This window comes from Tamandua tetradactyla, chromosome 14 (assembly GCF_023851605.1).
Source record: "Tamandua tetradactyla isolate mTamTet1 chromosome 14, mTamTet1.pri, whole genome shotgun sequence".
Classification (NCBI taxonomy): domain Eukaryota; kingdom Metazoa; phylum Chordata; class Mammalia; order Pilosa; family Myrmecophagidae; genus Tamandua; species Tamandua tetradactyla.
In genome coordinates this window covers 10,657,009-10,683,794 of record NC_135340.1, presented here as the reverse complement: position 1 = coordinate 10,683,794, position 26,786 = coordinate 10,657,009, and the positions used below count along the sequence as shown (strand labels likewise).

At 40.3% G+C, this 26,786-nt stretch overlaps 1 long non-coding RNA gene across 1 annotated transcript; it reads right to left on the bottom strand.

Moving 5' to 3' along the window:
- Positions 1-11: 11 nt before the first annotated feature.
- On the bottom strand, positions 12-20,403 carry LOC143655602 (uncharacterized). The gene is made up of 3 exons (XR_013162174.1): positions 20,173-20,403; positions 3,767-3,823; positions 12-545 (listed from the first exon to the last, which is right to left on the bottom strand). It is a non-coding gene; the product is annotated as an uncharacterized LOC143655602 (long non-coding RNA).
- Positions 20,404-26,786: the final 6,383 nt, after the last annotated feature.

Below are 26,786 nucleotides of genomic sequence, written 5' to 3'. Positions count from 1 at the left end.
TTGAAGCAGTGAATATCACATAGTTATCTGTTTTGCAAAGCCATAAGCTTCCTTTAAAACAGCGTTCATGCCACTTATTCTTTAATTATTGTGATGATATCTTAGGCTTTTGTATCGTGTGTCAATATGTCATAAAATGTATGCATGCTTTAAAGTCCAACATTATTACACTAGCCAGGAATTTTAAAATAGACTCTTATACATTGCAATATTGTTTAACAAATACTGATGACTCCATAGCTATTAATGCATGACATAGAGAACATTTAGACAATTCTGCCTTTCTAGGGGGGATCTACTCGCAAAGAAATTTCAAAGAATAACTGTACGTGTTCTTTTTCTTAGTAAAAATCATTGGAATACAATAGAGAAACTAGGAAAATTTTTATTGACTATGATGCCAGACAAAACTGGAAGGGTCATAAGGTGAAACGAAGGACTAAATAATGAGCTATTAATAAAGTGTAACATGAAGGGAATATACTTCCTTTCATGATGTAGTAACTGCTACGGGCCTTGTCCTTTCCTGCCCACAACTCAAGAACCTAAAAAAAAAATAAATGAAAATACTCTTTTTAACATTGGACAATAGACACCACAGAAGAGGAATCTCTGAGAGACTATAAATAAACAAGATAATTTCTACAATCATCTGACTCACTGCCTAGAAGCTCTTTCTAGACCATGGCGGAGATGAAGGAAGTGAGAAAGAAAGCAGACCATACTGTCTTGCTGAATTGAGGATGCTGCCATATTGGACCATAAAGAGGCTGAGGTAGCTGGTTTATCAGAGTTGAATACCTTAGATGAGGGAACAATGCAGAAAAGTAGTTCCAGAAATATGCATATGCTTTCACGTGAATGTTTCATCTGAGAACTAAGTTCCTCAGTTACAGGGTAAGATGCCACAAGCCCAAAATAAGAAGAGCTCCTGGGGAAAATCAGCTACTATGAAGCTGTAAGTAGAACAATCCCAACATTCACAGATGGCAGGGAGATTTTCCAGTCATCCTGAAGTAGAGAGATTTTAATAATGAGAAAATCAATAAAAAAATTGAAAGGGTTATTCCTTAACAGTAAGGCTAAATTAGCCTGAGAACAAAGTCTTGCTTAGTACTGACAGAAAATGAAGCTTAAAAACAAGGCTTTCAAGTATCAAACTGATCTGTGTGCAATTAAACTTCCTGTCAAAACAAAAAATCGAAACTATTAAGTAAATGTCATGGTCAGGTTCATCTGTCAACTTGGCCAATTGGTGGTAACTGTTTGTGTGGTTGGCAAGTGCTGGCCTGTCTGTTGCTATGAGGACATTTCATAGAACTAAATCATGATCACAGCTGCATCCACAGCTGATTCCATTTGTAATCAGCCAAGGGGTGTGTCTTCTGCAATGAGTGATGCTCAATTTAATCACTGGAAGCCTTTTAAGGAGCACTGGGAAGAGACAGGTTTCTTCCTGCTTCAGCTGGTGAGCCTCTCCTGTGGAGTTAGTCCAGAACCCCCATCGGAATTGTCGGCTTCACAGCCTGCCCTTCAGATTTTGGACTCTGCATTTCCACAGTTATGGGAGACACTTTTATAAATTTTATATTTATGAATATTGCCTGTTGATTCTGTTTCTCTAGAGACCCCTAACTAACATAGTAAACCACAAAATACAGGTACTCAACAAATTGATGTCCAAAATGTGACTCTTAAGATGAAAAAAAACAATAAATAGATGCAACAACTAAAAAAATAAATAAAAACAAAACAAAAAATCAGAGCTATGTAGCTCCTAACCCACTGAGAGATAAAATATAATTAAAAATACTCAGTTGATTTAAAAAAATGGCAGGAAAAGTAGAAAAAATAAAGGAAATAAAATTGAAAATAAATAGTAAGATAATATAATTATTTAAATATAGAATGTAGAAAACCTTCATTCAAAGGTAAAAATTTTACGAATGAATTAAAAAGGCAAAAACCTAGCTCTATCACCTTGTGGTTGGAACAATACTGTGCCTTCAAAGGTGACTACATCCTAATCCCTGGAACCTGTGATTATGTTTCACTAAGAGGCAAAGAGGAATAAAGGCTGCAGAGGAAATTAATAGTGCTGGTCAGAAGATAGAAAGATCATCCTGGATTTCCAAGTGAGCACAATGTTCAATTCCTGTCCCATGCACTTCCCCAAAAAACAAACAAGCAAGCAAACTAACAAAACAAAACAAAACGAACAAAAGGAATTCAACAAATGGTGCTGCAATAATGAGATACTCACATGGAAAAAGAAGGAAATGTACCTCCGCCATATAGCATAAAAAAATGTGGAACAGGAGTTAGAAGGAGAATCAGAGTCAAAGAGATGAGAAGAAGAAAGAAACAGTGTCAGAGTGATGCTGTATAAGAACTTGTTCTGCTTTTTCTGGCTTTGAAGATGGGGAAACACGCAAAGGAATGTGGGGCACATCTAGAAGCTGGAAAAGGCAAGAGTTGTCTAGAACATTGCCTATACCTTGATTTGAGCCCAGCAAAGCCTGTGGCAGACATCTACAGAACTACACAATAAAAATTTATATTGTTCAAACCATCAAGTTTGTGGGAATTTGTTATAACTGCAATAGAATACTACACTTGTCTATAAAAGTTAACTTTAAAAAATAGTAAAGGGCTTCCATTTCCTATCAAAATGGAGCAACAGAGACCATATTTACCATTCACGTGATACAACCAAACACAACCAATCAAAACACATACAAAAATCCATTATGTCTGCAACAGAAGTTTTCAAGACACTTGTCATCAGGCAATGAGGAACTCTGTTCTCTGCAAGAGAGTAAACAAATGAGGTGAGACCAAAAATTGCACTTGCTTTCTGCCCAGACAGTTTACATGTAACTTCATTGCTTTCCAGAACAAATCTCACAAGTAGGTATGGCAATACAAGAATGTCCCGCATTCAACCAGGCAAAGCACACAATATCTGGCATCCTATCAAAAATTAGCAGATATACAAAAAAAGCCAAAAAAGAAAAATGTGGAGAAAAGTCTATCAATTAAAAATAGAACTAAATCTGAGCAGAATTAAATTTAGCAAATAAAGACATTAAAACAATTATAATAATTGCACTTCAAATGTTCAAAAATGTACAGAAGTGAAAGATCTCAAAGAGACCCAAATCAAAATTCTAGAGATGAAATCAATACTGTTATGGATGAAAATTATACTGCATACAATTAATAGCAGATTAGACATTACAGAAGAGATTAGCACATATGAAAATATTGCCATGGAAGGTGTCCAAAAGGAACAGAGAACAAAGATTAAAACTATAAAGAACAAGAATGAGATGAGGACTAACTTCAGCAGGAGTCTTTGTAGAAACTGAAAAGTTGATTCTTTTCAATTTAGGTACTTGCATTTGAAAATTTGAAATGGCCAAAACAGCACTGTAAAAAGAGAAAAAAGTTGGAGTACTAATTAATCAAGATAGTATGGAATTGCAGTGGAAGTGGACAAATCAATCAATTGAAAAGAATAGAGAATCCAGAAAGAAATCTGTACATATAAGGGCAATTAAATTTAATAAATATGTAAAGGCAACTGGTTAAATGTTAATCTTTTCAACAGTAGTGCAAAAATATTAGATATCTATATCATAAGTCTCAATAATAACTTGCAACATACACAAAAACTAAAACTAACTCAATATGTCATATACCTAAGTGTAAATCCTAAAACTATAAAACTTTCAGAAAGAACACAGGATAATAATTTTATTACCTTGATTAGCCAAATATTGTTTCATATGAATCCAAATGCTTAATCCATAAGAAAAATCTGTTAAGAAAAAATTAATAAAGTTGATTTTATCAAAATTTAAAAAAAATCTCTTTTTTGAAAGGCACAACAGAGGAGAATAAAGAGACAAGCTGCAGACCTAGAGAAAATATTTGTAAATTATAAATCTTACAAAGGACTTGTATCCAGAATATATACAGAGCTCTCAAACCTTAACAAAAAAAAAAAAACAAATAACCCAATAAATGGACAAAGGATTTGAAGAAGATACATTGATAGCAATTAGAACATGAGTATACATTAGTCATTAGGGAAATGCCAATTAAAATGATGTGAATCTAATACACATCTGTTGAAATGGTTAAAGTTAAAATAGCAATCATTCCAGTAATTGGTGAGGATGTGAAGAACCTGGAACTTTTATCCACTCATGATGAATACAGATATTTTGGAAAATATTTCGGCAGTTTCTTGAATATGCAGCTACCATATGATGCAGAGCTATTCAGTGGTAGAAAGGATAAGTATTTGAGCCTGAATTGTTCAGACAGTACCATCTCAATCTATACAGATAGACATTTTGCAATATTTCATCTGATGGGTCCTTTTTCCTTTTCTCGGCATCGTGCATTTTTTTTTTTTCTTTCTCATCAGGTTGTTTTTCCTGACTCCTCCATTGAAACTTGATCTCAGTTGTTGCTATAACTTTCCAAATTTATGTGCTTCAAAACAAATAAAGCTAACTTGGTTGTAAAAGGATGTTAAAAACTTATATCAGCTACTGCAAAGATTCCATAACTCAATCCATTTTAAGTCTCACTCGAACTATCTGGAGTTATGCAACTTTCTACTAGTTAAGGGGATTCCTTTACAGGATTACCTTTCAAGCACCAATCATATATTCAAGGGTCTAGGCCACCTGCACTTCTGACCAGCTGGCTACAAATTTGGGGCTTCCCTCCATCCCCTCAGGTTTTAAAATTGGCTAGAATGACCCAAAGAACTCAGTTAGAGAGCTATACTTATGATAATCTTATATAGTAAAGGGATAAGACCTAAAGGAAGAGATAACTAGGGCAAGGTCTGGGAAGCCCTCAAATGCAAGTTTTGAGTCCTCTCCATTTGGAGACAGCACATGTCACCCTCCCAGCACAGGGATGCGTTTTCTCAATCATGGACTCTTCTTTGGTTTTCCAGTGTCCTGAGTTTATGTGGGTCTCATTAGGTAGGCCTGAATGATGGATTCAATGCGTATGTGTGTGAACTCAATCTGCATTCTTCCCCCCATCCCAGAGATCAGAAAGTCGGGCTGGTATGTGACTCAAAATCCCTACAGGCTAATCATCTGGATGTTCTAGCAGGCATTTTCATGCTGAAGCTATTGCTGTCTCTGTTGCATAATTGCGAGGTTTGTGTAATGAACTGTAACCACATGGGGAACAGCTTTTGTGAGGATGGTGAAGCCTTTTGGGAGTGGTGGAGTCTGACACTGGTTACTTGACCCTCAACACAGGAAATCAAAGAGTAAAATGAATCTTACACGATACTAGAGACACAGCTGATTTGTCAATAGGCTGAAGAGAAAGGAATAAATGTTATACATGTGGCTCATTTATTGTGGTACCACCAACAGCAATAATTTTATATATTTGGGAAGGTTTATGGGGACCAAATCAGTTCATTCAAAATGACTCAATATGTTGCATTTATAGGCTCACAAAATGTTTGATATCTGCCCTGTGTTATCCAATATTTTATCAGTAACTCCCTTATGGGCTCTCCTTTTCCTGAAAATACTAATTATATTCCATTCGAGGACCTGCAGACTAGGCTACCAAGAGAACATCAGAAGTTTTCAGGCTTCTAAATGGGTAAGGGAGAAAATTTAGATATTTCGCTGTTGTCATGTTATTTTTGTACTTTATAATTTTTTTCTACATTTTTAAATGTTTCCCCAGAAAGAGGCATTTTGAACTTACCTTGCTGGTTCTCTCTCCTATTCAAATATATAGACCTTTCTTTGCATTGTATTTTTCATGCTGTATCATATTCCCATTGTGGCAGACATAATTCAAATATCTCCTCATTGTTTTTTCTTTTTTCTAGTGCTATTACAAATATATGTACATGTATTTTTTAGATAAATATTGTGATATTTCTTCATGTGCAGAAATTACCTTTGTACGTGAATGATTTTACATACAAAATGGGCATAGATAGTGATAAGTATAGTGTCGGACCCACTTTTCTAGCTATTTTTGCAGCTATAATAATAGGCATATCATTAAATCCTGGACTATGTGAATAAAAGAAAGGTGTCATTTTCATATATGATGCTTCTAGGAAAGTGTTTTAATCAAGTAAAATAAATTGATTCAAAATAAAATCCTTCTCCCTTCAATTCTATAAGTAAATGTTCTGATAGATGAAAATGTCACTTGGATCTGTTGTAACTGTTTTACAACATACATGGAAAATCAGAAGAGAAGGTAACCTAAAGCCATGATATCATAGTCTTGATAAATGAATGAGGGATTCATTTACCTCTGGTTTCTCTGTTATGTAGGAAAAAATAACCCAGTGTTTTGTAGTAAAAAAAATTCTAATAGAATCATAGAAAATATTGTTGATCCTGGGAGACTAAAATGAAAATGCTTATGTTTAACTTTTATATTATTGTTTCATAATCTGTCATTAATGTGACATAAATGTATTGACCACCAACTACATTAAATATACTATTTAAAACCTGAGGCTATAGTGATCAAAATGTTACAATTGTTGGAAACAATGTTGATAAATTTTAATCTGAGATTTAATCAAAAGTAGAAATGAATTGCTGGGGAAAATGCTTCTCCATCACCCTTGTGGGATGGACTGATGTCACTGATGAATTGGGTAGAGGTAGCAGCTATGCATCACCCAGACTTTACTGTCTTTCTCCATAATCTGATGTCTTGGAGACTGTTCTTTCAATCTCTCTAGGGCACAAGTGAGTTTAAAGATAAGGCTTTGCCTCTCTAGGTGGAGGCATGCATTGATCCAGCCTGAATATCTATCTGTCTAATTCTGGTATTCACTATTAGGAGATCACCTGACCTTGCAAATAAGCCACATTTATAAATATACATTTTGAAGAAGTCTTAATTTCCATTTGTATTTTTACGTCTAATTCCTCTATTAGTCTAATATGAGAAAAAGTGTTTTTTTAAAAAAGCTCAGTCAAACTTCATGACAAATTAATATTAACTCACTCAGATAATTAAGTAACCTGGCATAGCAAATGCTATCAGGGCCCCGCATACATCCCTTTTGCACGTGTCAGATACTGACAACTTGGGAAGAAAAGCCAAACACATAGAAATCTACTAATGGGCTGAGGAGTTTTCTATGTTTTATATCCTTGAAATCGTTTGAGGAATTGTCCTCATCTGTGTTTTGGCTCCATCACCAGAAAAAGTGGCCAGCTATGGCAACATTCTCACTTCGCTTGCTTTTCATTGTAGGTGAAGGTGGTTGACCCCCTTAAATAAAGAACAGCGACATTTTCAGGGAACTTGTGCGGTTACTGAAATCTTGATCATTTCCTGACCGCCGTCCATGGCTGTCCATTGCTCTGTGTCCACATGTTCTGACTTGACCTTCAGGTGTGGGACTCTTTTAAAACAACCAATCGTTTTTACTAAGTAAAATTTTCTTCCTTTGATGAAGTAAAGATTTGGTAGGTGCTGATGGATATTTGTGTCAGTTACTTCGCATAAACCTCATACTTTCTACAAATATTTCTCAAAAATGTTGACTTCCTGGTGCTCCTGTTTTCTGATATTATAATACACTTTTAAAAACTATTTCTTGCTCATTTCATTGGAGTTTCGAGAGGAATGCTAGACAAATAGTCTCTATGCATCATACTGAAAATATTCTCATGTATTTTGATAGACATTTACACAAAAATGATTCACAGTCAATCCGTACTCAGAAACTACTTTCTATTAAGCATAAACAGATGTACACACATCCATATATATAACATATTTTTCATATTTTAGTTCTGTACCTTTTTTGCATATGCAGTTAAAGCTCATAATAAATTTTTATTGAAGAACACCAAAGTTCCAATCTACCAAAAATTCTTGAATTTGGCTAGAAGATTAAGAGATACTGTATCAATTGCCAGAAAACTGATGGCTTGATAGGTAAAGAAACCAAGCTTTACAGACATGAGAGTAGGAAACATGAATAAGCAAAATAGTTTTCATTTAAAATAAATACTTATAACCATCAACCATAACAGAAAACACTAAGGTATAATGGGCAAAACCATATGGTACTCATAGATAAAATAAATTCTATGGATAATTTCATAGAAAGCAATTATTTTCAGAGATATAAAATAACTGTTAAGTGGTAAAAACTTAACCGATATGAATGAAGAGGTATGTATATACAAAAATGGCAGGAAATTGCTCCCTTACAATTATTTAGTGGTGTCTGAATTATATGTGTTGCTGAAGTTTTTAACAATGCTACTTGCTTACTTAACCCTTGTGGACTAACAGTGAAATAATGAATCAAGGAAAAAAATTAAGATAAATATCATCAATATGTAATTTTTCCTAATTGTATTATAATTCTGACTTTTAACTACTCATTGATGAAAAAATCATTTTATCTTTTTCCTGCTAAGAAGTCTTTGGAATTTAGCCAAGAGAAAAGGATAGTAGGTACCCAAATTTTCAACTAAAAAGGCTAGAAGAGCTTAATGTCACTTAAAAGCTTTGGAATAAACTATCAACTTATTGTTCAGTACCACATTGGGTTACTTTACACACTGAAAGCAATTCTGTTCTTAGACAGTAAATAGGAAAAATAGGAAAGCATGTGAGAGAGAAACATTGTGCTGTGTGTTTGTGTTAGACTATCAAAGAATGACTAGATGATAGAAGTTCAATGCTTTTGCTTTTTTTGCCAAAGTATCCAACATGGCAATTGCTGTCACATTGGCTGGTATAACAGAGCTGTCTCCATTTGTAGTGATGGGGCCAGAAAGGGCTTGAAATTGAAGTTCTTATATAAGAAAACATTTTTCTAGTTCCCAAAATAAAAATGGATTATTATGACTATAGGCAGTTAAAGGAATTCATGATCTAGTATTATTAGAAGTTGGTGGTGTCCCAAGGGATTAAATATTTGTTTGCAAATGTAGAATCCATGTAATAGAAATACCAACAATTTGATTGCCATTTCTATTGAATATTTTTTTTATCGGAACCTTACGCTATTTATTGACCATGTGCAGTTTCAGCATTAGCCGTTGAATATTTGCTTGTGTCAAATTCTAACTATAGAGTAGTCAGGGCTTTTCTTCAATTGTTTCCGGGATTAAACTGTGAAGCATGACTCAGGGTACAGTAAGTAATGAGGCAAGTCCAGTTGGTTAACAGGTATTGAGTTCCTTTACATTGTATTTTTTTCAAACTGTTGTTTATTTTAAACAATTATTAGCTCTCCAGAAATGCTGAAGGCAGATAATTCTTTATTCATTCATTCAACACTTATTTATTGAATATTGATTGATTATGTGCAAGGTAACTTTCTAAATAGTTGGGCTAGAACACTGAACAAAATAGACAAAGATCCCTGTCTTCATGATATACTTTCTAGAAGAGTTAAGCAGATAATAACAACAATCAACATAGGTAAATAAACTTAAGTTAAAAGGTTACAGAAACTGCAGGTAAAAGGAAAAAGTAGAGCCAGGAAAGGGAATCTGGAATAAGTGAAAATGGTTGCAGGGTAGGGTTTGAAATTTTAAATTAGTTTTCACATTTTAATTTTTATTATTTTTTGGATAAATGAAATTCAAGTTGGTGAATCAGTGGAGAATCTATGTAAATTGATAGTCATCTGGAGATGTAAAAGATCCAAATCTCAATATCTCAAGTACACTGATTCAGAGTTAATTAACCTTTACTCATTCCCTACTTTTTGCCAAGTCCTTGGGCTAGACATGATTGCTGACATTATGTTGATTATTTTAATCTTTATAATAGTGCTGTGAAGTAGCTATCCTTGTCCAGGAAGTCCTGAAGCCCAGGGCGGTTATGTGAATTACTTAGGGTTACAATGCAGTTTGAACAGAAAGTGGAAAGATAAAAGTTCTGCTGAAGAGTGGTCATTTATCAAACTGATTTAACAATACTATTAAAATCTGGTTCAATTTGTTTTATTTTTCTGTTTCTTCAAAATCAAACCTTGGAAATCAGTAGATTTTTTTAAAGAAAACTTGAATTAAAAAAAAAATACTTTACTCATGGACTACAGTTTTCTAATTTAATATCCTTCTAAATTCATAGCTTCATTACAGATTTTTTTTACCTGAATCTCATTTCTTCATTCTCTATTGTTTTAGATTCCCAAACTGCTGAAAGCAGATACCATGAAATAGGCTGGTTTAACAATAGGAATTTTGAGGCTGAAAAAAGTGTCTAAATCAAGACATCATCAAGGCAATGCTTACTTCCTGAAGAGCTGCTGCCAGTAATCCTTGGCTTCTCTGCTACATGGCAGGGCTCATGGCAGTGTCTGTTGGTCTCTCCCTTCTCTTCTGGGTCTTCCCTGCTTTGAGCTTCTTGCTTCCATGACTCTCTCTTTCTCTCTGTTTCTTTCTCATTCATTCTGTTTATAATGGATTCTAGTAAGAGCCTTAAGACCCATCCTGAATGAGGTCAGTCTCACCTTAGCTGAAGTTATCTTATATAAAGGTCCTACTTACTGTGGGTCACATCTGCCATGATGGATTAAATTAAAGAACATGATTTTCTGAGGTACATACAGTTTCAGTCCACATTTGTCAAAAACTAAATATTACCTATTCAGAACCTAGAACCTCAATCAGTAAAATCAGTTGGATGCAGTATGAGACTGATGTTAAAGTTGAAATAAGACAAGACTTCATTGATTATTGAACTGGGATATTGGCTGAGAAGAAATTTAAAATAAGCTTTAGAAACTAGAGAAGTACAATGTATGGAGAAACTCATTTGTTGCATATTTACATGTATTCACAGTGGTTGGATCAATTTCGGAAAGAATTTTGTTTCTATTTCACAGAAGTAAAATTCTTTAGCTCTAAAAAAGCCATTCAATAAGTAACAGGGAGACAGGCCATACCTCAATACTTTGCTTAGAAATCCTCCTAGCTAGATCACAATTTCATATTTTAAGTTTTCAACACAACCATAGACAACAGTTTTGCTAAGCTCTTTGCCACTTCTTAACAAGGAGATCACTCTTTTTTTTTACAGTTTCCAGGAACATTTTCCTCACTTCCTTTTTTAGGCAGTATCCTCAAAATCAGATTTCTACTAACAGTCTGTTCAACACAATTTAGGTTTTCTTTTATTTGTTTCTCAAACTCTTTTTATCCACCACTTATATTTTTAGCTATTTGTTATGGCACTGTCTCACTTCCAGTTATCTATTGCTACATAACAAATTGCCTCCAAACTTTCAGCTTAAGACAATAAAAAATGCATCATTGCATAGTTTCTGAAAATCAGGAACCTTTGCGTGCTGACTCATGGTCAGAGACAGCACTGCCATTAAGATCCTGAAAGGTTGCAGGTACCTTATGAATCCAGCCTGGTAAGAGCCACTTCCAAACTGACCCACATGACTGTTGACAGGAGTCAGGTCTTTGCTCACTGATATCCAGAGACCTCAATTCCTTGCACTTAGGACTCCCTTTTAGGAAGCTAAAACAATAGGATGGCAGGTTTTCCTGACAGCAAATGAGGGAGAGAATGAGAGGGTAAGTGGGAGAGAAATCAGTCTTTTTGTAACATAATCTTCATACTGATAACCTCATCCCTTTCGTTGTCTTCTGTTTGTTAGAAGGTAGTCACTTTGTCCAGGCCACATTCTTGGGCTAACAGCAGAAAATGATTACTGGGAGTTGGGGATCCTTGGGGCTATCTCAGGGTCTGTCTGCCATAGCTGCCTTCTAAGAGGTATCTGAAGTCTTATATTGTACCAACAGGTACGTTAGACACAGAAAAAATGTAGTAAACATGTAAGAATGTGATTGATGTGTGTAGCAACCCACTATCCACTAGAAGTTCTCATAAGTAGATGGTATTGGATAACTGTTTTGTTAAATATGCTTTTCAAACTGCTTTTAAGTAAATTTTTTCATCACGAGTTTTTTTATGAATAGCATTTCTTCATTCCCTGTTAAAAAATATTTATTACCTACTTAGAGTCTAAACCCTGTTTGACAAAACCAGTTGAATTAAGTAGGTGTAAGATTAGAGTTTACTGTGAGAAATAGACAATGTTTCTAGGGTATATTCTGTAGCTTGGGTTTTGTGAATAAGACTTAGACTAGCTAAATCTGTGCAATTTGGTGAGTATTTTGTAAACTTCAGCTTGCAATACCTGTTTTAGCATTTCTTGTTGTGAATCTGCTCAAAACAAATGTTCTGTATTATCACTGCTCTGAAATAGTCTTGTTTTACCTTCATTATTGAAGGCTGTCTTCACAAGGGTTGTTATAGAACAAGGGTTCATGCCCTATATGTTGGAGAAGCCATACAATATTGCTAACATGGCTGCCATGGCTGATGCAAGGCAACACTAAATGGCTGACCTGAAATCTGCCCTCCGCCCTAGCAACAACAGTGACCAACCCCGGTAATCTGCCCTCTGCCCTAGCAACAACGGTGACCAATCCTGGTAATTGGCCCTTCAGCCTAGCAACAATGGTGACCAATCCCGGTAACCTGCCCTCCAGCCTAGCAACAACGGTGACCAATCCTGGTAACCTGCCCTCCAGCCTAGCAACAACAGTGACCAATCCCGGTAATCTGCCCTCCGCCCTAGCAACAATGGTGACCAATCCCTGTAACCGGCCCTCTAGCCTAGCAACAATGGTGACCAATCCCGGTAACCTGCCCTCCAGCCTAGCAACAATGGTGACCAATCCCAGTACCCTGCCCTCTGCCCTAGCAACAACGGTGACCAATCCCGGAAATCTGCCCTCCAGCCTAGCAACAGTAGCCACCAATCCCAGCCCGACAGGTGTCCCTGCATGCTTCCCAGCCTATATGAGCCTGTGCACTTCCTGAATAAAGCAGACGCCTTCCACTCACCCCTGAGGGTTGTCTCCTGAGTCGTGTGCTGTGTCCTCTGCGTCTGTGTGACTGACTCAGTACAGCTACTTACTCCCAGCCATCAGCTAACCAGCCACCAATGAGACAACAAGTGGCGCCCAACATGGAGCCAACCCCCCCTTCGGAGGTTTTCTGTGAGAGCTGCCCCCTTCGGAGGTTCTCTGTGACAGCCACCCGTCTTGGTAAGTGGCCCCCTTGGCAGTTTCTCTGTGCACACCGACCCCCAAAATCTCCCTATCATGGGCAATACTCCCTCCTCTGATTTCACGCCTCAGGCTCAAGCTATCCACGCCTTATTGGCCACGAGGCGGGTTAAAATCTCTGAAAAAAACCTTGCAGGGTACTGGGAAGTCCTTACGCGGTCTAACCCCTGGCTCGAAACTGCCTCGATATGGGACCCAAATACTTGGTGCAAACTCCTTCAGTGTGTTCGTGCTGTTGAGGAACACGAGGGAAAAACCTTTCCCCAAGTTCTCGTTCCCACCCTCCTAGTGATATATGCATGCCTCACGGGAGCCCCTTCTGAGGCGCTTTCACTTTTGCCTGCCACGCCGGCTTCAACCTCCCCACCCCCCACCTCCACGCTCAATCTTCTGCCTGCTTCTGAACCCAAGCCTCCCCTTTCCGAACCCAAGCATTCCCCGCCTCCATACACACCGTTCTCCTCCTCTGCGGTAGCGTCGCTGTATCCTTCTACCCTCACCCCCTGCGGTCACCGCCGCCATGGCTGCCCCTCCCCCCTCTCCTCCTAAGCCCTCTAGGCTGCCACGACCTGCTCCCTCTCTTTCGATCTCACTTCCCCCTCCTTCTGCCCCTCCCCCTCTACCTCCTTTCCCCCCTACTAACACTCCATTGCTTGATGCCGCCTTCATCAACAACCCCTTCCCCCTTCCCCCTTCCACTCTCCACACCCCTGAGCCTATTGGCTCCGCCCCACAGCCTGCCGGCCCTGCCTCCAACCCCTCCCCTCCTGTTGCGCTCCCTCCTCCTTCCCTTCCCTTACCGCCAGCAGCCTGCTCCCCTTCCCTGTTTCCACCCATGCTTCCGGTTCCTGCGGCCCCTCCCCCTTCCCACTGTGCATGCCCTTCCCTCCCCCACCCCTCCACGGCCTCGCCGCACCCTCACCTCTTTCCCCTTAATCTTCATCCCACGTCTTCCATTCCTTTCTCCTGGTACCCCTATGATCACAAGATCATCTCTAACCTTCAAAAGGCCATCCAGGAGGACGATCTCCATAGCCCCTATGCTCAGATGCTTCTTGAGAACCTTTCCTATGAATACAACTGCCTGGTAGACTGGAAAAACCTTGCCTGCTCTATTCTCGAGCCGGGACACTTTGTTACCTGGAATGCATTGTATAATGATGAAGCCAATCGAACTGGTGTCCGGAATCTCACCAATGGTCACACCGAAGTTCCCCCTGATGCCCTTAAGGGCACAGGACAGTGGTCTCTTTCTTCAGTGCAAACCTCCTGCCCCCCTCTCCTCTTTGAACAGGTCCGTAATATCGCTAGGTCTGCCTTCCAGAGGCTCAACCCGCAGAGTAAACCCATTCCCTTAGCTGGTCTCTTAAAAGGTCCGGGCGAACCCTTTTCCACTTTTTTCAGCCGCGTTAAAGACGCTGTACATCGTAAGATGTCAGCAGGCCCCACCGCTGATGCCCTTCTCAAGGAACTCCTTTGGGAAGGGGAAAATGCTCCCTGCAGACAAGCTATCACCCCCATTCACAATCAAGAGCCGGACAATTGGGTCTTGGCCTGTAAGGACATCTCTTCCTCCTCCCCCGCAGCGATTGCTGCCGTCGCTGCTTCCGCTGCTACAGCCGCTGCTCCAGACGGCGCCTCCATTCTTGCCACCACCCTTATAGAATGCCTTCATTCCCCCAAGGGGCCTAGAACCTGTTATCGATGCCATCAGCCCGGCCACTATGCTCGTGAGTGTACCTTTAACGCTTCCCCCCAACTCCTCCTACAAACCCCTCTGGTCCCGCCTCCATGCACTCTGTGTGTCCCCGATGCAAACGTGAGTTCCATTGGAAAAAGGACTCCAGGGCTATCTCTGATGTTCAAGGTCGCCCCTTGCCACTGTTAGACTGATCTTGGGCACCTCTTAGCCCCACCCCCAAGAGAGGAGCACTCCCCCGCAGTTCTCTGGGCTATTCCCATCACGCAAAGCAAGGCCTTTCTGACACTAACGGTTCAGGGCAAAGCCATTACTGGTCAACTGGACACAGGGGCTGACATTTCCATCCTTCGGCCCCAGGATCTCGACCCCTCATGGAAACTTAAGTCGGGACCCCTAGTGCAGGGTGTTGGGGGCCTCAAACCTGCCCAACAGCTCACGAGCCCCCTAACCTGGGTGGACCCCGATGGAACCACAGGCACGTTTAGCTCTCTGGTTCTTCCTGGTCTAACTTACCCGCTCTGGGGCTGGGACGTATTCCCAAAGCTTAACACTGTGCTTACATCCCACCCTGTGGTCCACCCCCAAACATAGAGGCCACTGCTCGTCCACCCCAATTTTCGGTCACCAAGCCAGCGCCCATCAAGTTACGGTGGCTAACAACTGCCCCTATTTGGATGGAGCAGTGGCCGCTGCCTCGAGAAAAACTTTCCGGCCTGCACTCCATTTTCCAAGAACAGCTTTCCCTTGGACACATTGAGCCTTCCATCAGTCCTCACAATTCTCCAGTCTTTGTAATCAAAAAGAAAACTGGCAAATGGTGTTTCATCCATGACCTCCTTAATATTAACGCCCAGATGGAAAAAATCGGATCCCCGCAGCCGGGACTCCCTCATCCTTCAGCCATTACACACGGCTACCATATCATTGCTGTTGACATCAAGGACTGTTTCTTTTCTATTCCTCTTCATGAAGGGGACCGCCCTTATTTTGCTTTTTCAGTCCCTACAATTAACAATGCCACTCCTCATCAGAGGTTCCAATGGAAGGTCCTTCCTCAGGGAATGAAAAACAGCCCAGCAATGTGTCAGATTTATGTCTCAGTTGATACTAACCCGCTTCTGTCATACTGTCAGGTGGTGCATTACATGGATGATATCCTTTTGGCCCACCGGGACCCGAGTCATTTATCAGACTGTCTTATGGCTTTATTTAATAATTTCAAACAGCTACAGCTTGCCGTTGCACCTGACAAAATTCAACATTGCCCCCCCTTCACATTCCTGGGCTACACCATCACTGACGAGATCACACCCGCCTCCCCTAAGCTGGACCTCCCAGACTGATGCACCCTTAATGAGCTCCAACGCATCTGTGGGGACATTAATTGGCTGCACCCCCACCTAAATATCACTACTCATGAACTTAGGCCCCTGTTTGAACTTCTAGAGGGAGATTCCAACCCCTCCAGCTACCGTACTCTTAGTGGCCCTGCACGAATGTGCATATCCCTTATAAATGACAAAATCAAGGCCATGAACCTTGCCCGATTCCAACCAGAGCGCCCTCTCTTGGCCCTAATCATCAATACCCCAGGGACACCTACAGGTCTCCTTTACCAAGATAGGCCACTTTTCTGGGTGCATTTGGTACCCACTTCTCTGGGAAAGATCACTCCATACCGGGACGCAGTCTGTATTCTTGGGAGAAAATTTCAGACCACTGCTGTCTGCATGTTCAGCCTAGAGCCCGATATGTTAGTTCTCCCCTTTACTATGGAACAAATTAAGCACCTTTGCCAATCCGACCTCAAAATGCAAATTCTCCTTGCCAGCTACACAGGGAAAATAGACAATCACCTGCCCAAACACAAACTCATCACATCCATGACCCTTCTTCCCTTTATCCTCAGCTCACATGCATTTCCCACCTCCAAGCCCATCCCCAATGCCCCACTTATTTTTACAGATGCAAACAAGACTCACAGCTCTATCGTTCTTAAGTAAGCCAGTACTCCCAATACTGTTGAAGTACACCCACACTCTGGCTCAGTACAGCAGGGGGAGCTTTATGCCCTCCTCTTGGTTTTCCTTCACCACCAAAACTCTTCATTAAACATCTTCACAGACAGTGCATATGTAGCCCAAGCTGTCAGGGCACTGCCACATGCGGTACTTAAGAACAAGATGTCTCTTCAGGTCGACATGCTTATAGCCATGAGAGACCTCCTGGAAAACCGTGCATTTCCCTGGTTCATCCAGCACATTCGGTCACACACTGAGCTCCCTGGACCCCTTGCTGAGGGTAACGCTGCTGCGGACTACACACTCATGGTCCATGTCTTGAGTTCTGACATCGACCAAGCCCGTGTACTCCATGCTTAATTTCACATGTCGGCACAATCCCTTCAATGGCTTTTCCCCTCACTTTCTGTGCAACAGTGCAAACACCTCACACATACTTGCGCTCAGTGTGGGCCCCTTCTTCAGATAGGCCCACTACAACCACAGAGAGTAAATTCACGTGGCCTATGACCTAATGCCATCTGGCAAATGGATGTTACACACTTCCCTGGCTTTGGTAGGTTCAAGTATCTCCCTGTCATTGTGGACACATACTCCAAATTTGTCCATGCTTCCACCCTCTCTGGAGAAAAGGCAAAACATGCCATCTCCACCTGCCTCCAGGCATTCAATACTATGGGGGTGCCATGGGCTATAAAAACAGACAATGGGCCTTGTTACTCATCAAGGGCTTTCCAGCAGTTTTGCACTGATTGGCACATAACCCACAAAACCGGCCTTCCCTACAACCCCCAAGGACAAGCCATAGTTGAGCGCACACATCATACACTTAAACAGCAACTAAAAAAACTGAAGGAGCAATTCCCAGTAGGGTGCCCCCGAGATTGTCTCAACAAAGCCCTTGTCATCTTAAACTTTCTGACCTTTGATACTCACCAGTGCTCACCCGTGGTAAAGCACTGGGCCGGCCTTTGGGAGGTGCCTACACCCATCCCTCTGGTTACATGGAGGGACACACTCACAAATGCGTGGAAGGGTCCACACCCACTCTTAACCCAAGGGCAAGGTTTTGCTTGTGTCTTTCCAAAAAACACAAACCAGCCCCTTTGGATCCCCAGTCGGCTGACCAAGCCCGCCGTGTCTAATGGATGAGCTCCCACAAACCCTGCATCAGCATGAACCACAAGTGTCTTTGTCACCCTTTTCACCGTTCTCTCTCCTCTCGTTCTTGCTTCTGCTTCTCCCCGATGCCTCCCTCCAATATACACCCTTCCCTTCCAACCCCCACCAGCCTTGGAAATGGACCTTAGCACGATGGGAAGATTCCAAAATCGTGCAGACCCAGGTTACAGCAGGCCGCCCCTCCTTCGTTGTTTATGCCTGTGATCTAGTTCTGTTTCCAGAGGGCACATCATGCCTTAACAAAGCCCAATACTACATGTGCCCGTCCTCAAACCCTGGAAAACGATATTGCAATGCTCCCAACCAATACTACTGAGCATATTGGGGGTGTGAAACACTAGCCACTACTTGGAAACCTCCCTCCACTGATCATTACCTAACTTTAACATGGGCCCCTTTTGGATGCAAACCCCGCGACCACTCCATCAATCATGTATACGATAAGTCAAACTGCGAAAAACTGAACCTTACCGTACAGCTCCCTACTGATCCCTCTTGGCTGATTGGCCAAACATGGGGCTTCAGATATTATTTGGAAGGGGTTGACCCAGGGGGTCTTATCGTGATAAAAAAGGAAGCAATGCAGCAGACCTCTGCTATTGGGCCCAACAGAGTACTTGTACCCTAGCTTCAGGCTGTTCTTTCTCCCAATCTCATTCCCATCTCAACATTATCACCCTCAAACAAAACAAGCTCTTCCTCTGCTCCCCCCTCCATCTACCCCACTCTGGCCAATGCTCCAAGCTGCTTTCCTTTCTTTAAACTCCTCCTTTCCTAAACTTACTCGCAGTTGTTGGCTGTGTGTCGCCGCCCAGCCCCCCTATTATGATGCCATAGCTATTAATGCCTCGTTTACTGCTTCTGATGAGGACAATCCCTCCCAATGTCCTTGTACTGGCAGAAAAATCAGCCTCACCATGCAATCCGTTCTTCACTCTGGACATTGCATTGGCATCGTCTCCACCTCCCTAAATACAGTCTGTGCTCAATTGTCCTCTCCATCACATAGTAAATACTATATTCCCCCAGTAGGGGCAAAATGGCTGTGCTCTTCCACAGGGCTTACCCCTTGCATAGTGAAAAAGGCCCTCACGGAGACGGGAGAACTGTGCGTCTTAGTGACTGTGTTGCCCCATGTCCTCTTCCATAAAGAAGAGGACCTTTATCAATACTGGGATGTGCGGCTTCCAGCCATGCTAAGAGAAAAAAGAGAACTCGTCACAGCCATTACTCTTGCCTCTCTTTTTGGCGTAGCTGGCCTAAGCGCCGGCATCGCCTCTATCACCCTCCAACAACAGGGCCTCTCCAGCTTAAGAGCTGTGGTGGACGAAGACATAACCCACATAGAAAGCTCCATCACCCACCTCAAAAAATCCCTTACGTCTCGATCAGAAGTCATTCTCCAAAACAGGAGAGACTTAGACCTTTCTTTTCCTCAAGGAAGGAGGGCTCTGTGCTGCTTTAGGCGAGGAATGTTGTTTTTACACTGACCATTCCGGTGTAATTAAGGAGTCCATGACCAAACTCAGGGAAGGACTTGTGACCCATAAGCGTGAGCGGGACGCCCAGGAGACCTGGTACCAACAATTATTCTATAAATCCCTATGGCTAACCACCCTAATCTCTTCTATTCTGGGACCCCTTTTCATCCTCCTTCTCCTTATATCTATAGGCCCATGTGTAATTAAGTGCCTCCTAGCTTTCATTAAAGCATGAGTTAATGCTCTCCACCTTATGGTGCTTATGCAGCACTACCAACCTATTCCTTCCCCTAGTGATGATGCAGCAACCACAGTATGACAATCCTCCTAGCTTAAAGGCCTATTGCTAAACCATTTGTTTAAGACTTATTGCAGATGCGGCCGAGAGGACATTAAGCACTGGAGGACCATGTTGAAGATTTGTATTGTGAGCTGCCATTAACAACCCCCTGTGTGCCCTTCCCCCCTGCTTTCCCACCAGCTGCTGTGTACCCCTGAGTCCCAAGGAAGTCCTTGGGCTCCTTGAGGCCCCCATCACCCTCCCGACTACTGGTGGTTTTTGGCCTGCCCCATCCCGCATGCACTCCCGTTGTCTGGGCTTTGGCTTTGTCATAAAGTAGCATCACCTGCATCTCCACAGTCTCCATTACAGCCAGCCTAGGCTGTGCAGCACAATCCTCCTGGGTGATGATCAGCAGGCAGCCAGTGATGGGTAAGACCTCCTGGGGAGGCAACCTAAGACAGGCACAGTTACCTAGAATGCTAAAAAACAAACAAGGAGGAATTGTTGGAGAAGCCATACAATATTGCTAACATGGCTGCCTTGGCTGATGCAAGGCAACATGAAATGGCTGACCTGAAATCTGTCCTCTGCCCTAGCAACAACGGTGACCAATCCTGGTAACCTGCCCTCCAGCTTAGCAACAACAGTGACCAATCCTGGTAATCTGCCCTCCGCCCTAGGAACAACGGTGACCAATCCCTGTAACCAGCCCTCTAGCCTAGCAACAATGGTGACCAATCCTGGTAACCTTCCTTCTGCCCTAGCAACAACAGTGACCAATCCCGGAAATCTGCCCTCCAGCCTAGCAACAACGGTGACCAATCCCTGTAACCCGCCCTCTAGCCTAGCAACAATGATGACCAATCCCGGTAACCTGCCCTCTGCCCTAGCAACAACGGTGACCAATCCCGGAAATCTGCCCTCCAGCCTAGCAACAATAGCCACCAATCCCAGCCCGACACGTGTCCCTGCATGCTTCCCAGCCTATATGAGCCTGTGCACTTCCTGAATAAAGCGGACGCCTTCCACGCACCCCTGAGGATTGTCTCCTGAGTCGTGTGCTGTGTGCTCTGTGTCTGTGTGACTGACTCAGTACAGCCACTTACTCCCAGCCATCAGCTAACCAGCCACCAGCTACCCACACTGATACACACAGAAATCAATGCCACAACAGTGGGATTTTGAGAAAAGAAAAAGCTTTAATCCAAGTTGACTGGCATGGAGATAGGAGGCCCCTGCTCAAATCTGTCTCCAGAGTAGAAAGAGTTTAGGGTTTTTATGGGAAATCACTCAGTTCACACAAACTAACAAGTACAGTATCAAGTAGAAGGACAGAACTAAGCTATAGTATAAGTACAGTAACAGATAAAACTGCTATAGTTAGCAATTACAGAGTTAGTTTGGCAGTTCTCTTATTTTGGGTCCTTTTGTGTTTCAGCACTTAAAAAATTGCAACATTGTTTTTCATCCTGCATTGTTTTTAATGAAAAGGAAGCATCATTCTATTATTATTCTCATAAGTATAAAATGCTCTTTGCTCTGGGTGATTTTCTTTTTCCTTTTGGTCTTCAGTAATTCAACTATGATATCGCAATGGACTGTTTTTTGCATGTGTTCATTATGCTTGGGGTTTCTTGAGCCTCTTGTGTTTATGATTTGATTTTTTTTTGTCAAAATTTCATATATTTTGGGCTGAATTTGTTCAGACGATGTCTCTGTTCCTTTCATTCAGTCTTCATATTCTGGGGTTCCTATTACACACCTTACACAACTTGGTGTTGTTACCAGGCAAAGACTGTGGATTCTTCTGCCTGACGTGCTCAATAACCAATTCCCCAGACGCTGGGGTTTCAAAAAAAGAAAGAGTTTATTACTATGTGTGTAGCAGGAGAGTAATTGACCTAGTGGCCCAAAATCTGTCTTCGCAATCTGCAGTAATTCAGGTAATTTTACTAGAGAAAAGGTGGGCAGGTTTAGGAAAATGAGCACCTCGGTCCCAGATGCGCATGTCAGGAGGGCCCACTTTGGTTCATGAAGATAATTAGGGGCATGGGATCGGCTAGTTCTGGGTGGACCCAAGACCCTTCATTTACAGACATTAGGGGCTATAAAACCTGGATAACTAGGTACAGATGAAGGTTAGTCACAAGGTTCTTATAATCTTAGGGCAGAAGATAAGGACTATACAATCATTATCAGAGATAAAGGCAGCTGCATTACAATTCAGAGATTTAAGGTATTTCCCTGTCTACTCCAGTATTCCAGAAAGCAAACAGGAATATTTATGTAACGATTCAGCAATTAAAATCATCCCATAAATCCTGATTTCTTGCACATGTTCTTATGCTACATTTATTCTTACAGACTTTTTTCTTCTCTCTGCATTCATTTGGAAAGTTTCCATTAATTGAACTTCATGTTCATTAAGTCTTTACTCTAAATATTAAATGTGCTGTTGTGCCCACCCAATACATTTCTTAATTTTAGCTATCACATTTAACAATTTATACACTTTAAGAGTTTTCCTGTATCTTTTGAAATTCTCTTTCTTTACAATGTTTATATTGTATTATAAATAGTGTGTATAAAAGCTCATTGGAAGCCAAAGGATAATTTTCTTTTGCTCTGCTTATTTCCCAGAAGGTATACGCCCTTTCTTCACTAGGAGTTAGCATATAGGACAGATCATTCACACTCTTTTTATAGTGAAATTGAGCTGGTACAGGGTTTCAAATGTAATTACAGAACCTGTGTAATTACATCAAATCAGAACCACCGAGCCAGCTCAGAGCAGAGCGGCAATCCTTATAAACTTGTCACTAACTGACCTGGAAGAGAGATAGCTGCAATTGAGATGTTTTTTTGATTCTCTTTTGAAATACCCTCTGGTACCCTCTGGCAGGGCCCCAGTAAATCTCTGTAGTTTTCCCCACATTACCAGCCCTCTTTCAGTTGTGCCCACTTGGTAATACGGAGGTCTGTGGTTATTGGGCCAAGATATTTGTCCTGGTGTCTGGCCTTCCCCAGACTCCAACTATTTTCACAAGCCCACACTCGGAACCTAAGGCTGTCTGATCCCCTTCATGCTCACCGGAACACCAATATCCTGGCCTTTTACCAGCCCTGCACCTCCATCTGTATACTGCACTCACCACTCTCCAATCTTCTATGAACACATTTTTCCCTCTGAAATTCAAGTTAGCAAGTCTTCTTTCATCCTCCATTCTTTTTTAGCCCCAGGGAAAAGTTTGGCTGCATTTTGTCAAGTTATTTCTTGTTATCATAAAAATAAAGGTCTTGCATGTCTGTCTTTATGCTCGCTGGGAATGGAATTTCATTTGATAGAATATAAAACAATATCCATTTTGTTGCTGTTGTTGTTGTTTGCATGAGCAGGCTCCAGGAATCCAACCTGGATTCTCTCCGGCATGGCAGGCGAGAATTTGGCCACTGAGCCAAAGCTGCCCCGCCCAACAGTATTCATTTTTATATTCTTTTTAAAGAATAATGTGAATATCTACAGATAAGTTTAACTAGAATTCACCCATCTGAATTCCACAGTTTTTCAAATATCATGTGATTATAATTGTACATTAAGCACTTTGCAGAATTCTCAAGTTATCAATCACCTTTTCCTTGATTCATCTGAATAACTAAATAGCAGTCTTTATATCATCAAATACATTGCTGACATTTTATTTAATTAGAAAATATTTTAAAACCATGACTTTCATTCCATTTTTTTTCATTTCAAAAGATTTCTTAGAATGCTTAGCCAGCATTTTATTTCTCAAAACCTTTTTAACTTTCCTTACACTCTCCAACTCCAGCAAGAAACAGTCACGCAGTCTAGCTTAGTAGAGTCCCAAGTTGGGGACAGGAGGAGTGGCAACCCGCTCCACCTTTAGCCTGCTCCATCTGCCAGGCGAGCAGAGGGTGCATCACCTGGGGAGGCTTAAAAACAATAATAAAACCAGCTAAAAGTCAGTCTGCTTTTTATTATCACGTGGCCAGCAATTCTAAACACTGTCAGTGATAAAATATTCTCTTCCTTACCAAAAAAAAAGAAAATTGGGGGGAGTCTAATTTCTTAACAATTGTTGTTGCTGCTGTTGAGTTCAAACAATAAAAATGTAAGCACCAATGTAGCACATTTTTTTGCTCATTCTTTAGCAAATATTGCATTCTACATGGAAGTTAATTCAGAGAATTAGCGCCACATGTTCATTTGTGAGTCAGTTAACCACAAAGCTTGTTTTAGGCACAGTTCATACTTCCAGCTTCCATGGTATGATATATTCCTGTATTCACACCAAGTACATTAAAAAAAAATAAACAATGTTAACACAGTGACTATAAAACAAAGAAAGAGAACTTGAGTTACTTCAATTCTGTCATTCTATGTGACCACTTGGAGATTTCAAAATGTGTTTAAATTCTTTGGAATATATTGTGAAGTGAGATTTCCAAGAATCTCTATCAAACTTATTCTTATGGCTATTTATCTGTTGCTTCATGTGAAAGAAATCTTTCAAAATTAAAATTTTTAAAAATGTTCTTCAATCAACTAAGAACAAAGATAAATAAATCATTGCTCCGTGAATTTGAGAAGAAAAACAATTTTGACAATGTCTTAGAAAAATGTGTAGAAGTTCATCTAAAAAGCAGAAACTGTAAAATTACTATTCATTACTGTGAAATAACAATGGTAGGCATAAGTTTTCATCAAATAATGAAATAATAAAAAACCTTGCTGACACATAGGATTTTAGAATTGATAGAACATTGGTAGAAACTACTTTTTTCTACCATTTTTTTAGATTATAAAATTAAGGCCTGGGAAATTGCATTTATCTTGCCATCTGCTCAATAGAGAGATAATTTCTTTCAGTAAAACCCTTTTCTGAAACACCCGATTATCAGGACATAACTATAAACCTTCTTCAGGACTTACCCCTCACCAATGAGCTTTATCAACTGGGCTTTTACATTTTTAGGTGTCTTGGGTGATACCCAACAATCAGCTACTCTGATAATGTAGCCCAGGCTAAAGAAAAAGCAAAGCATATCTCTGATATGGCCTCATTATTAAATGCTCCTTAATTACAAATTTACTTATGGTAAAAAAAAATCTTCACTTAATCTTTTCTTTTTTTTTTCATATGGACAGTCACTGGGAATTGAACCCACGTCTCTGACATGGCAGGTGAGAACTCTGCCAGTTGACCCACTGTGGTCTGCCTACAGTTAATCATTTTTAACCTTTACAGTAACAGTAGAGTGACTAACTCCAGTGAAGCTGTTAAGGTCTCCAAATCAGTGTGGTCATGGGAAGCAGCTTGCAAAATGGGTTGTTTGCTTATTTATCCTTTTTTTTTTTAATGGGCTTGTGATGACCCTCTTTTATTGTACTGAGATTAATAACAAATTTCATTATATTGAGATAAACAGAGCCATGGTAGAAAATGTATCTTAATTTGCTCCATCAAATTGTCTATATATCTATATATCCCTTGTCATAATGCTATTCATTTTAATGGGATTTCTTTTATAAGCGAATAAATGTTCACCTAACAAACAGATGCACTTTTCAGGGATATAGATAAACAAATGATTTTTAGTGAACAAATCTTTCCAAAGGGAAACATTTGTTCGAATCTACATAGCAGAAATAGATGCTTATTTTGGAAAATGTATTCATAATTGTTCATTTGTTTTATCATAATTTTAATAGTGAAGTGTGGCCACAGAAGTATTCACAAATTTATTGGCATTATGTAGACAGTGTGCATATCTTAATTTAAAAATATTGTTGCATTTAACCTAAAAAATCAGAGCTATTTTCAAAGAAAATATATACAATTTTCTTTGAAACCTATCACTTATAGAAACCTATAACATCTTTTGACGTGAAATGACATTTCAGAACAGTATAACATTACATGACATTTTACATTATGTGATATAATACAAAAATGAATATAAATAAAAATTGCAAGAAACTCCACTTGTATTTCCACATTTGTGTACACTGGGAAACAATAATGGATTACTCTTTTGCCGCAGAAATCCAATCAGTCTTATTTGGAATAAGTAAAATAAGTAAGTGATTTAAGGAACACTTCTAAATCATTTAACATTACTAACTAAAACAAGTAGCACATAGTAATAAAAAAATGTTTTGAATCTTATTTCCCCCCAACAACCTAAGTGACTACTTTTTTACATTACGTCTACCAGCTTTTGGACTTCATTCTTTCCTTCTTGGTTCATCCTTAACCATCATCATTTTAGACTCTGTGGTCCAGATTTCTCAGGAAAGCCAGGATGGAACACAGAATAAACCAGTTTTCTTGATGGTACTTGATAGAAGCAACCTGGGATTTTAAATTAGAGTCAAAATTTCAAGCTGTGTTCCTAATGGTAAATACTGTTCAAAAAGCAAATGAGCTACAAGCTAAAGCAACATCCTCCTATTATTTTGTGAAGTACTATACTACCAGCAAGCATGCACAGAGAATCATTAGGAAAATGATTTCCCATAGGAAAATGGGTATCAAAGGTAAGGGAAGAAATCCTTGATAAAATCCACCATCCTCTCCCAAAGACAAACTGGCCATACAATATGGAGAGGAACATAGCTTGCTCCCTCCAATTAAGAATGACTGGTGTAAGGATTTTAAAGTTTCCTTGCAACTCACTCTGAAGTGGCAGTTCCTGCTTTTGAGAGGGATTAAGGTAAGCCTTGTGCTACTCTTTAGGTTTAATTTGAGAAGGAGGTAGAATTGGCAAAACCTATGATTTTTTTTCCTTCTCCTAACACCTGGATTCTAAAAAAATAATCACAACTTTATAAATGAGTGTCACTATTTCATGACTCATCCCATAACAAAATAAGCTATTTATCAAGGAATTCTATACTGTCCTTAAATTCCTTAAAATGAGAGAAACTAAGAT